Below are 12,636 nucleotides of genomic sequence, written 5' to 3'. Positions count from 1 at the left end.
CACTAGTTTTGTCCTTAGTGCATTCCCTTAATGAAATTCCGGCTAGTTCACCAGAAGGTCCTTTTTGGAAAAAATCCACTATTTTTCTTATATGATCCTTGAAGAAATACTCCTAAAAAATCCACGATTTTTGGCTAGAAGGACCTGAAAAATCATACAGGGTTGTCCATATTCGACGGACCCATCTGGCAACGCCATAACTTTTGACAGAGATGTCACATCGCTTAATGACATACCGCGTTTGAAGCGTCAGTCCAAGCAGATTTTTACCATGAACCAATACACGCCACGCGAGCGTTCTGAAATAGAACCATTAAGCGTTAATACGAAAATTTTTCGACTGGTAAGGCTCTTTCTAATCCGAAGAGGCCATATAAAAGTCGAGCAAGGCGATCGGCCGAGAATATCGCTGCCGTACGAGCCAGTGTTGAGAGGTCCCCAAGAACATCCCAAAAACGCCGTTCTCAGCAGTTGGGCATGGCTCGGTCCACTTTACATCGGATTATTCGCATTGATTTGCATTTGTTCCCGTACAAAATTCAATTGACGCAAAGAATGTTGCCTGCGGACAAGCCTCGTCGATTGGAATGGGCCCAAAGAGTCATCAAAATGGCCGAAGATGACGAGCAATTTTGGAACAAAATTATCATGTCCGATGAAGCCCATTTCACATTGAATGGGACCGTAAATAAGCAAGCATTTTTACGCCACTGAAAATCCTCAGGGGATTCAAGAAGTGCCTCTTCATGATGAAAAAGTCACAGTTTGGTGCGGCGTTAGTGCGAAAACGGTCATTGGGTCGTTTTTCTTCCAAAATGAAAATGGCCATGCTGTTAAAATCAATCAGGAGCGTTATCGCGACATGATGACCAATATTGTGATGCCAATTATTCGTCGAAAACGTATGAGGCAGTTCTGCTTTCAACAAGACGGAGCTCCACCGCACACAAGTCGCATAACAATCGATTTTCTGAAGAATTTTTTTCCGGGCCGTTTGATATCGAAAAGTGGTGATTTGGACTGGCCACCGCGTTCGCCCGATTTGACGCCGCCTGACTTCTTCTTGTGGAGATATTGAAGTCAAAGGTTTACGTTAACAAGCCAAGGACCCTAGAAGAGCTCAAGGACAACATTCGTGAAGAAATAGCCGCTATTCCGGCCGAAATGTTGGCAAAAACGATGGAAAATGCAGCAAAAAGGACACAATACGTCATCAACGCCAGAGGCGGCCATTTGAGATATCTCATATTCAAAAATTGATGTAAACAAATCTACTTGGAACAAATTAAAAGATTAACATTGCCAACCGCCAAATTTTTATTTTTTTCTTTGATTTTTAAAAAAAAAAACATGGGTCCGTCGAATATGGGCAACCCTGTATTATCTATCTCTAATGCTTAATATTTTCTATTTCGAAAATTTGGAAAGAAGTTCCTTAGAAAAGTCTCTTCAATAACTCCGATACTTTTAAATACTTTCGTAGCTCGAATTTCAAAATATCAATTCTCATCAAAAATGTGTCTAGTGGAAAATTTTGCGATATATCGTGGTATGATATTTTCAAAATCTATAAATTTCCTGCATTTTCCATACCACCCCTCGTAAACATTGCTCACATTTTGCCATATTATGACGGCACTTAGTTTATTACAATTTACCTGTTTTGTGCTAAAACGTCCATCCCTACTCTGGCTTGATTACAACTTAAACCCTATACGTTCCCCTCCCTGCCCCCAGCCGGCTCCACCCGGTGTCGGTGATGTACTTCGCTGTGTTCAGAGAAGCGTTAAGAAGTAACAACGACGGCAATGGCAATGCATTAACACTTTGCAATGAAATATACATGAACACCCTGAATGTAAATAGACGTAAATTCCATATGTTCGAATGGCTGTTTGTCGGTATGTCAGACCATCTATCCATGGCTACAGCTAGCCATTTATACTCAACACAAATCTACGTATGTAGATAGGTATATCACTCTGTCATTCATACAACCAAGAGCCATCACATAGTCTATCTGTTTTGTTCGCCTGTCCGTCTGTCGGTCTGTCTTTTCAATTGCATTTAACATTTTGCATTCAAACAGATACCAGAATCAGCAGCAGCATCATCAGCATCTGCATCCACATTCATGCATTCATATGGCCAACTTACATTTACGAAAGTTCGCCCCAAACCGCAGATATAGACGAGAACTCCGTGATATCGGTTGCAACTAAAATGTCAATCAGTTAAAATAAATCACAAACTCGCCAACAATTGTCGGACGCTCGCATTGCCACTTCGCTCGCTCCTCGTGTTCAGTGTCTCCTCTTCTTCACGCCAACAAAGGCAAATTGCCAATTGACGACGATAATATAGCCGGGCTACAATCGGGTAAATACTCTACTCTACTCTACTCTACTGGCTGCATAATTCGAGTATTTGACGATGGCATTCGCTTAAAGTGAAATGTAATTGAAATGACAATTCGCAAAGAGCAAAAGAAAAAGAAAAGAAGAAACGAAAAAAAATGATATAATGTGCTGGAATTTTAACGGGATATTCAAAAAAATAAAAAAAAAATCGAGTGAAAGAAAAATTTAAATTCAATTGCAAGCGAGTCCTTGCATAGTCTTACACCATTTCCTAAGCGAGAGAAAATTATTGATTTTTATTTCACGACGTTTTTTATGAATGCTGAAAGAAAAACAAATTTTTGAAATATTTAAAAAAAATTGAAAAATTTTAGTTTTAAAATTTTTTCGAAATTTTTTAAATTTTAAATTTTTAAATTAAAAAAAAAACATTTTTTGAATAAAAACATCAATATTTTTGAAAACATAAATTGAAAATAATTTGACATATATAAAACAAGCCCAAAGGAATTAAGTGAACTAAAATACGGTAAATTCGGCCGGACCGAAAGTTCGATACCCCCACCATGAGGGAATGGAACAATTTGAAACACATATATTTCTAACTTTTCAAACAGTTATAACATTGCCGTAAAATCTTCAAAATTCCGAATATCTGGTGTCACAGTAATACTAAGACTATATCGTTACATGGACCAGTGTAGAACATTTCCTGCTCCGATTTTAAATATCTGTTTGAATTTTACAAAAGATAAGATGCAAATACATGTGGTTCAAAATGAAGCAATATCCTTTGAAATACCGAAATCGAGAAAGCCTTCAAAATACACAACATCAAACGTACCCTTAATTTGAGGAGGTCTCCAAAGGTCCTGATTTCAAAATATTCCTGTACACAGTTCACAATAATAATCCTGAGTCACAAAATATAATTAATTTCTATGTCTAAAGCCTTGGAAATGGACAGGGTTTCACATTTTTATACCCTCCACCATAGTATGGAGGGTATACTAAGATTGTCATGCCGTTTGTAACCCCTCGAAATATACATTTTAGACCTCGATTTAGCAATGTCCGCCCGTCCGTCCGTTAATAAAATTGTGTCCGGCTGATACAATTTTACTCAAATGTGTATCATGTGTGCAGGACTTTTGGTATTGAAAATGGGCCATGTAGGTCCACGTCTTCGTACAGCCCCCATATAACGGCACCTCCCGATATTCGGTATTTTCATGATTTTAGCGATATCATTTGCCGCAATTGTTTCAAAATTGGTATTTAAAGTTCGTAATAGATACTACGGCTTAAGACAGAAAATGGGCCATATAAGTACACGTCTTCGTATGGTCCCCATATAACGGTACCTCCTGATATTGAGTATTTTCATGATTTTAGAGACATTATTTACCGGAATTATTTCAAATTTTGTATTTAAAGTTCGTAACAGATACTACAGCCTCTGCCAGATAATTGTCTGCGCAGGTCCACATTTTATAACACCCATGGTACCTCCCTATATTCGATATTTTGATGCTTTTAGCTTCATTATAAACAGATTTTTTATTCAAGTTTCACATTTGGATAGCTATTACAAGCTTGTGACAAAAGTTGCCTATGCAACTCCACGTCGTCGTATAGACCCTAATATACGGCTACTTTCGGTATTTTTAAGATTCTAACAGAATTTTTAAAGGATTTTATTTTCTTTTTGGAAAATTGACAAATTTGTACCAAATGGTGGAGGGTATTCAAAGTTCGGCCCGGCCGAATTTACAGCCTTTTTACCATTTTTTGCGGACTTGACATATTCATTGAGAAATCACATAGCAAGTCATAGCTAATTCCATTGAAAAAAGTGTTCAAACAATGAAAAATTACAAAATTTGAGCGACACGGCTTAATTGGTACTACTCCAAAAGTAAACCGATTTCGAATTTTTTGAAACTGGTGTGGAATACTCAATTACTTCAAAATTCGCTCGTCCTAAAACCATTTTTTTCACCGCTTATTTTAATATATTTAATGCATTTGAGAGTTCAAGTAGCCAACATCTGAAGTCAAAATATTGGAAGTTGTGGCTTCACGGGAATTTAAATTGGTCATAAGTTAGCTCATATTCTACAGCAGGTGCGGACTATATGATTTCTACTCCGATCCAATTACGTAGCAGGTATTGGAAGTAACCCAGCAAAATCTTGGATGAACCCTATGAGCCGAAGTTTATGTGAAGAAACGCTCTTCTGCACGACCAATTTATTAGAAATAAAGGGGTTTAAAAAAAAATATATATACTGGATGATATATAATACTTTTTACATTTTTTTTTTTAAATTTTGTTGAATGAAAGCAAAAAATGTCGCAAATAGCACCAAATTTTAGAATAAGATTAGATTTGTTCGAGTTGGCCACAATTGGCACGAATTATGGCCTTTAAACTGCCAATGAAACCGTCAAACGCTGCCCGAATGCTGCTCTGCGGTATTTTGGCCCATTTCCGGCGAAGCGCTTGCTTGAGGTGATCGACACTTTGATATTTTTTAGTGCCAACCGTGCTTTCCAAAATACTCCAGACACAATAGTCCAACGGATTGGTATCCGGAGATTTTGGTGGCCATTGTGCGCTGGAAATGAAGGGAGGAACCTCATTTTGTAACCATTCTTGGGTTTCGCGTGTTGAGTGCAATGGTGCTGAGCCCTGTTGGAATGTCCAAGGTCTGCGGCCAAAATGTTTGCGTGCCTTTAATACACCCTCCAGAATATTTTCGCTATAATATTCGGCATTTATTCTGATGCGACGGTCGATTAATACAAGACCGTGCGGAGAGCTACCATCGGCTGTTATGGCGGCCACACCATCACAATGGCCGGCGCTTGAGTTTGCTTACAAATAGCTGGGCAACGAATGTTTTCTCATCGGAGAAAACAAAATTCGGCAGTTCACCATTTTCGGCCAAGCGAAGCAACTTCTTAGCTCTTTTGAGACTATTTTCTTTCAGTTGCGGTGTAAGTTCTAGCACTTTTTCGGATTTTAATGACTTTACACCTCATTTTCAATATCTGTCGAATGGAATACTGCGATATATTCAACTCACGAGCCATTTTCGGCGAGCCATTGCGACCCGAGATCTGACGTCGGGCTACGGTATCACGGATCGCTGGTTCAGGATACAAAAGATTTATTCACATTTAAATGCTGGAGTGCTCAAACGATTGCCACTTGTGGTTTTCCAGTCAAATATAAAGAAATCACACTATCACGCTTGAATTCCATCACGAATAACTTTTTTCTGGAAAATTCTCACCAAAATGCTTTTGTACGCTTGTAAGCAATATATTGAGCCGTCATTGGAGGAATTTTAACTGCTGTCGGACGAGTGGTTTAGAAATGACAGCACTCTGAAGTTGATTGCAGTTTTTTCATCTCATCTTTTATTTATTCAAAATACTGATCCATTGTGGGGGAGGTATTAGAAGGAAAAGTTCGTTTCATCTGTTCCTCATACCTGATCTTGTGTTGGTAGCAATATTGGGATATGCGAAATTTGAAGACAATAGGACACTTATTTCACATTTTGTAAAAGTTATTATTATGCAAAATGTTAACCCGTTCTGGGGGGAGTATTAGAACGAGTGGGCCTATACATCCCATCTTATTCAAAATTTTGATCTTTGTGGTGGAGATTCCAGGAAATATGAGCCGTTATATCCCATTTTCACAACTTGTCTTGTTATGCTTAAAATATTGGGAACTTAACGAAAATCTGATGCATATTTCGCATTTTTTTGACCGTTTAGACATTTAAAATTTGGACCCTTTGTGAGGAAGGTATTCAAAGGAGTGGTACGATATATCTCAATGGTAGAAATATGGGTATGTGTGAAATTTGAAGAGAATCTGCATTATATTTCGCATTTTATGAGCGTTTAAGATATTCGAAATTTGGACCCTTTGTGGGAGAGGTATTAGAAGGAGTAGTCCGATCTTGTTCATTCTCGCACCCAATCTTGCGGTAATGCAAATATCACGATTTGCAAAGTTTGCTCAAAATTAGATCATCCGTTTATGAAAATTTTGGCCTTTTGTGGAGGAAGGGCCAGAAGGGGTGCACCGATATTGTCCATCTCCGAACTCGATCTATGTTTGACAAAAATATTACGATGTACCGAGTTTGGACCAAATCGGGTGCTCCATTCGGAAGTTATCGCGCGCACATCTCTTAACCGACTCCAAAGGTCTAAAACCGATATTTCGACTAGGCATGTTTTGGCCGTATCAAATGATATATACCCTCTCTAGCCATATGCCTTTTTTAAGTAAACTAAGGCAAGAATAGGGCATTCTTTTTTTAAATTATTTCTCTGTTTAAAAATTATTTTATAGGATAACATTTTCAACTGAGTTCTCAAAAAAAAAAATTACCGAAACCGTATTTTGGACTTTTTGGCTATAAATCGTGGATTTTTGTGAAAATATTAAACAATTGTTACTAAGTAAAATAGTTGATTTTTAAACCAAACTTTATTAAAAATACCCTCTCACTAATTTGTTAAAATTTGTTAAAATTTGCAAAAGTTTGTACATAAATTTGAAAATTTTATTTTTAATATTTTGTCTTAAATGCTAAATAACGAACATCCCTTGGAAATGGTGTAACTAAATCGCTTAACAGCGAAAAACACAAATTCGTTCTTTTTATGCATTTTCTCACTGTCATCGACAAGATTGACGCGCAGAACAAGACAATACTACAAGAAAACCAACAAGAACGAAGAAACAGATTTTTTTTGTATTTTTCTCAAGAAAATCGCGGTGTGTTGTTTGATTTATTTTTAAACTCAAATCTGTTTTCCATGTGCTAAGCAGTTTCATCGCTTCGCGAAATCAACAATTTTCTGCGTGAATTGCGACAATGATGCTGGCACATCCTCTTATTTGCGCGTCTTTCTCTCTTTCTCTTTCGGTGTGTCTGCCCGCTTTTTCCTTTGCTAGCTGGCTGGCTGGCTCCTTGCCTGTCAATGTATTTTTTTCTTTTCGCCGCCATTTAATTTCGCTTCAGCTAAAGTGCACAATTAAGAAGTGATTGTGTCAATGGGCGTTTATTCAATTTTTTTCTTTTATTTTAATTTTTTTGTTTTATCTGAAATAATACCGAATGTAATCACATAGCAGCTATCACAAAGTGAAACGAAGAAGTACAAGGAACAGAGAATTGAAAAAAACAAAAAAAAAAAAAACACAAATAAAACAAAAAAACATTTCAAAATTGTCTACCTTGCCAATGTGTGCGTGTGTGTGTTGGTGTCGCATTCAATTTGAGTGACATATTGCGTACTTTTTCAAAATAAAAGTCTTTATTTAACTGTGCATTTTGTTTTCGTAAGACATTCATTGATCAAGGAATTATTTGTGAATTCTTCAATTAAATATTTTATTTACTTTTAAACGGCAATCGTTACCAGCTGAAACAGCAACATTTCCCCGCCCGTGGCATTTAAACCAACATCTCATTCCGGTTTTAATTTGACATAAATATTCTGTTTTGCTGTTGAACATCAAAAAGATGATTTGTTAAAAAAAATCGTAAGTAATTTTTTGCATTATTTATTCATTCAATAACAAAGAATTACATTTGTTTATTTTGTCAATTTGCTAAAAGGTCGTCATGTGTGTGTGTGTTTTTTTTAACAGAAGTTAGTCATGCGTTACGGTTTTTTTCAATATTAAACATATTGAGAGTCGTAAATTAACAAAATATTATTGAAATTGAATATAAATATTATTGTAGTTACAAGAGGTTATGAAAATATTTTGGGTTCGAAAATGTGTAAGGTCTTTGTTTAAAAAAACTTTCCTCCCAAGACTTAGGTAGTAAAGGTCGTCCAGGAGGTAACACAGACCCTAGTCTTCTATTGCTGTCAATAGAAAAAATTATTGTTTTTTTTTATGCATCCGAATTGACATGTTGTCTATATTTCTGAGAAAGCACCCTCTACTTCCAGCGGATTTCTACAATTAATCATGTTTATTTATAATAATAATAATAATAATAATAATAATAATAATAATAATAATAATAATAATAATAATAATAATAATAATAATAATAATAATAATAATAATAATAATAATAATAATAATAATAATAATAATAATAATAATAATAATAATAATAATAATAATAATAATTAATAAAAATAATTAATAATAATAAAAATAATAATAATAATAATAATAATTAATAAAAAATAATTAATAAAAATAATTAATAAAAATTATTAATAATAATAATAATAATAATAAAAATAATAATAATAATAATAATAATAATAATAATAATAATAATAATAATAATAATAATAATAATAGTAATAATAATAATAATAATAATAATAATAATAATTAATAAAAAGTAATTAATAATAATAATAATAAAAATAATAATAATAATAATAATAATAATAATAATAATAATAATAATAACAATAATAATAATAATAATAATAATAATAATAATAATAATAATAATAATAATAATATAATAATAATAATAATAATAATAATAATAATAATAATAACAATAATAATAATAATAATAATAATAATAATAATAATAATAATAATAATAATAATAATAATAATAATAATAATAATAATAATAATAATAATAATAATAATACTAATAATAATAATAATAATAATAATAATAATAATAATAATAATAATAATAATAATAATAATAATAATAATAATAATAATAATAATAATAATAATAATAATAATAATATATAATATAATTAATATAATTATAATAAATAATATAATTAATAATTAATAATATAATTAATAATAAAATAAATAATTATTATTATTATTATTATTATTATTATTATTATTATTATTATTATTATTATTATTATTATTATTATTATTATTATATTATTATTATTATTATTATTATTATTATGTCTGCTGGACTTTTGGTATTAAAAATGAGTCATATAGGTCCACGTTTTGGTATAGCCCTCATATAACGGTACCTCCCGATATTCGGTATTTTGATGATTTTTGCGACAATATTCATCGGAATTGTTTCAAATTTGGTATTTGAAGTTCGAAATAAATGCTACAGCCTACGACAGAAAATTGTCTGTGCATGTCCACGCCTTCGTATAGCCCCTATATAATAGTATCTCCTTATTTTCAATATTTTGTTGATTTAAGCGGCATTATTCACCGGAATTGTTTCAATTTTGGTATTTGAAATTCGTAATGGATATTACATCCTAAGACAGAAAATGAGCCATGTAGGTCCACGCCTTCGTATAGCCCCCATATAACGGTACCTCCCGATATTTAGTATATTGATGATTTTAGCGACATTATTCACCGGAATTGTTTCAAATTCGGTATTTGAAGTTCGTAATGGATATTACAGCCTATGACAGAAATTTGTCTGTGCAAGTCCACGTTTTAGTATAACCCACGTATAAGGGTTATATTCAGTATTTTGATGATTGTAGGTACATTATTCACCGATTTTATTCAAGTTTTGCTTTTGAATATTGGTTGACGACAAAAGTTGCCTATGCAGGTCCACGCCTTCGTATAGCTCCCACGGTACCTCCTGATATTCTGGTACCTCCCACACAAAAGGTCAAAATTTAAAAAAAAATATTTTCTGCACAGAAAGGGAAACGATAATCCGATTTTTCTCTAACTTTGAAAATCGTAATATTTGCGTCAATGGCAGGTCAGGTACGAAAATGGATAATATCGCTCCACTCCATCAAGCACCACCCACACAAAGGGTTAAATTTTTGAATAATTACAACTCTTATAAAATGTGATGTAAGAGTCCGATTGTCTTCAAATTTGACACATATCAATATTTTTATAAACTCAAGATCTGGTGTAAAGATGGGATATATCGGTCCACTCCTTCTGTTACCTCCCCCACAAAAGGTCGAAATTTTGAACGTACATTAAGCTCATAAAACGCGAAATTGCCATCGGATTTATTACTTGGCACATCTCAATATTTCTATCAGCCTGCTGCCTCCCCCATTTATAAAATTTATAAAATCCGAAGTAAGCTTCAGATTCTCTTTATATTTCACACATCCCATTATTTCAACTAACAAATGATCCGTTGTGAAGATGGGACATATCGGTAAACTCCTTCTGGAAACTCCCCCACGAAGGCTCAAAATTTTGAATGCCCATGAAGTTCATAAAAAGCGAAATTGACATCCGATTCTATTCAAGACTTGGTACATCCCAAAATTTCGATTAACACAACACAGTCCAAACCTAGCACGGCCGAATGCTCCACAAGATAGGTGTTCAATCATACACATATGGTCCCCGACGGCATAATCGTACAATCATCTTCAAACGTAATAATTTCTATGCCTTCTGGAGGCCGATGAATTCGGAAAACTACCTCTACGGGGTTTGGACTCCTGGTTCCGAAATTCTACATATCAGTGGCTTCTAAATATACATTTGATTGTCCGACTTTTTAAACTTGTCCGGAGGGTAGTTCTCTCTACATATCCAAATAGTGTGGTGTAATGGACTGTATCAAATACATTTGATAGGTTTGAAAGGCTACCAATACTGACACAGCTTGTTCTGCGTCGATATGGAGTGCATTGCTGTTGTGGTGCTTATGGACGGAATCCGTGTTGATGGTTGGCAACCGCATAGATTTCTCTGATGCTTGGGGAGGAGTAAAGCCTCAAAATCTTTGCTACTGGCGACAAGAGCGAAATTGGCCAATACAATTCGCCTTGCCTGGTTTCAGTAGGGGGACCTGTTGACCCATTTTCCAGGCTTCGTGAAGGGTGTGGTGTACTAGCGGCAGATTGAGAATTTTTGTCAGGTAACTCCCTGCGTATTCAGTTGCTTCAGTATCACCATCAGGGCCCAACGTACGTCGTAAACTGTGGTGATGCCTCCCTGGCGGGTGGAAATCTGATACGACGCAGTACTCTTCACTTCACTTTGCTCTATCGCTCTGGGGGTGCTCGAAAAATTGTTGGCTAAAATATTTAGCAATCCTTTTCAGATCACTCACCGTTAAGTCGTTAAAAGTAACTTTTTTTTACCAGGGTTCGAAAACTATTTAACCATTATCCACAGCTTACTCAAATTGGTTCCAATGTAGCAACACTTGAGAGGGTCTACTCACTTTTTATACCCTGGTAAGGCTATTTTGTCTTTGTGCATTTCTTTGTAACATGGAGATGGAACCGAGAGTTCCATAGTTACCTTTAAGGATCTTCATAGAATCAATTTCTGAGACTGTCCGTCCATCCGTCTGTGCACCAAATGGCCAATATCAACCCAAATGGACTGAATTCTGGCACTTCCGACCAAATTAAGTCTAGAAACAAGTATTTCGTATTTGGTGAAAATCGGTTCAGATATACCTATAGTTCCCATATATATATGTTTCATCCGATTTGGTGTTTAAGTCCATCACATGCGTAATATACACTCCACAAGAATAATGTTTGGTGTCAGATATCAGATACAGACCAAAAATAGCTTTGTCAAATTTTATCGAAATCGGTTCAGATTTGAATATATATAATAGCTCCCATATATATTTTATCCGATATCAGGTTTATTGTGCACCAAATGACTAATATCAACCCAAATAGACTGAATTTGGGCACTTCCGACGGAATTCAGCCCAGAGGCGAGTATTTCAAATGTGGTGCAAATCGGTTCTGATATATATATACCTCATCCGATTTGGTGTTAAGTCCCTCACATTCGTAATATGCACCCCACAAGAATGATATTTGATAGCAGATATCTTACAGAGCTCGGAAATACCTTTGCAAATTTTATCGAAATCGGCTAGGATTTGGATATAGCTCCCATATATATCCTTAATTCGATTTCAGATTTATTGTGCAAATAATGGCTAATATCAAATAGAGTGAATTTCGGAATGTACATTTCCATTTGGTGGAACTCGGTTCCGATATATATTTTTTAATATAATCCTTCTCGAAGTGATATCATGCACTCTATGGCAATGTTTGTTGGTAAAAAAAAAGATAAAAATATATCCGTCAAATTTAGCGAAAATAGAATCAGAAATGGATATACCTCCCATGTATTATTATTCCTTGCTGCTCTAAAACCAAATATTGATAGACGGTATGATCTACTTCCAATAAGTTCTTTTGTTACGGGAGCTCTACTAAGTATGTATTGTGGTGTAGGGTATTATATAGTCGGACCCGCCCGACTTTTGAC

At 34.5% G+C, this 12,636-nt stretch overlaps 1 protein-coding gene and 1 long non-coding RNA gene across 2 annotated transcripts in view; both read left to right on the top strand.

Moving 5' to 3' along the window:
* The window catches only part of LOC131800516 (CUGBP Elav-like family member 2), a gene marked incomplete at its 5' end in the record, with an annotated part of 149,734 nt that overhangs the window by 8,285 nt on the left and 128,813 nt on the right, over positions 1 to 12,636 (top strand).
* LOC109611825 (uncharacterized) lies at positions 2,065 to 7,570 on the top strand. Its single transcript, XR_002194130.2, has 2 exons — positions 2,065 to 2,379; positions 7,528 to 7,570. It is a non-coding gene; the product is annotated as an uncharacterized LOC109611825 (long non-coding RNA).

This window comes from Musca domestica, unplaced genomic scaffold, assembly GCF_030504385.1.
Source record: "Musca domestica strain aabys unplaced genomic scaffold, Musca_domestica.polishedcontigs.V.1.1 165, whole genome shotgun sequence".
NCBI classification, from domain to species: domain Eukaryota; kingdom Metazoa; phylum Arthropoda; class Insecta; order Diptera; family Muscidae; genus Musca; species Musca domestica.
The sequence above is the reverse complement of the archived record's forward strand: the minus strand, read 5'-3'. Positions and strand labels throughout refer to the sequence as shown.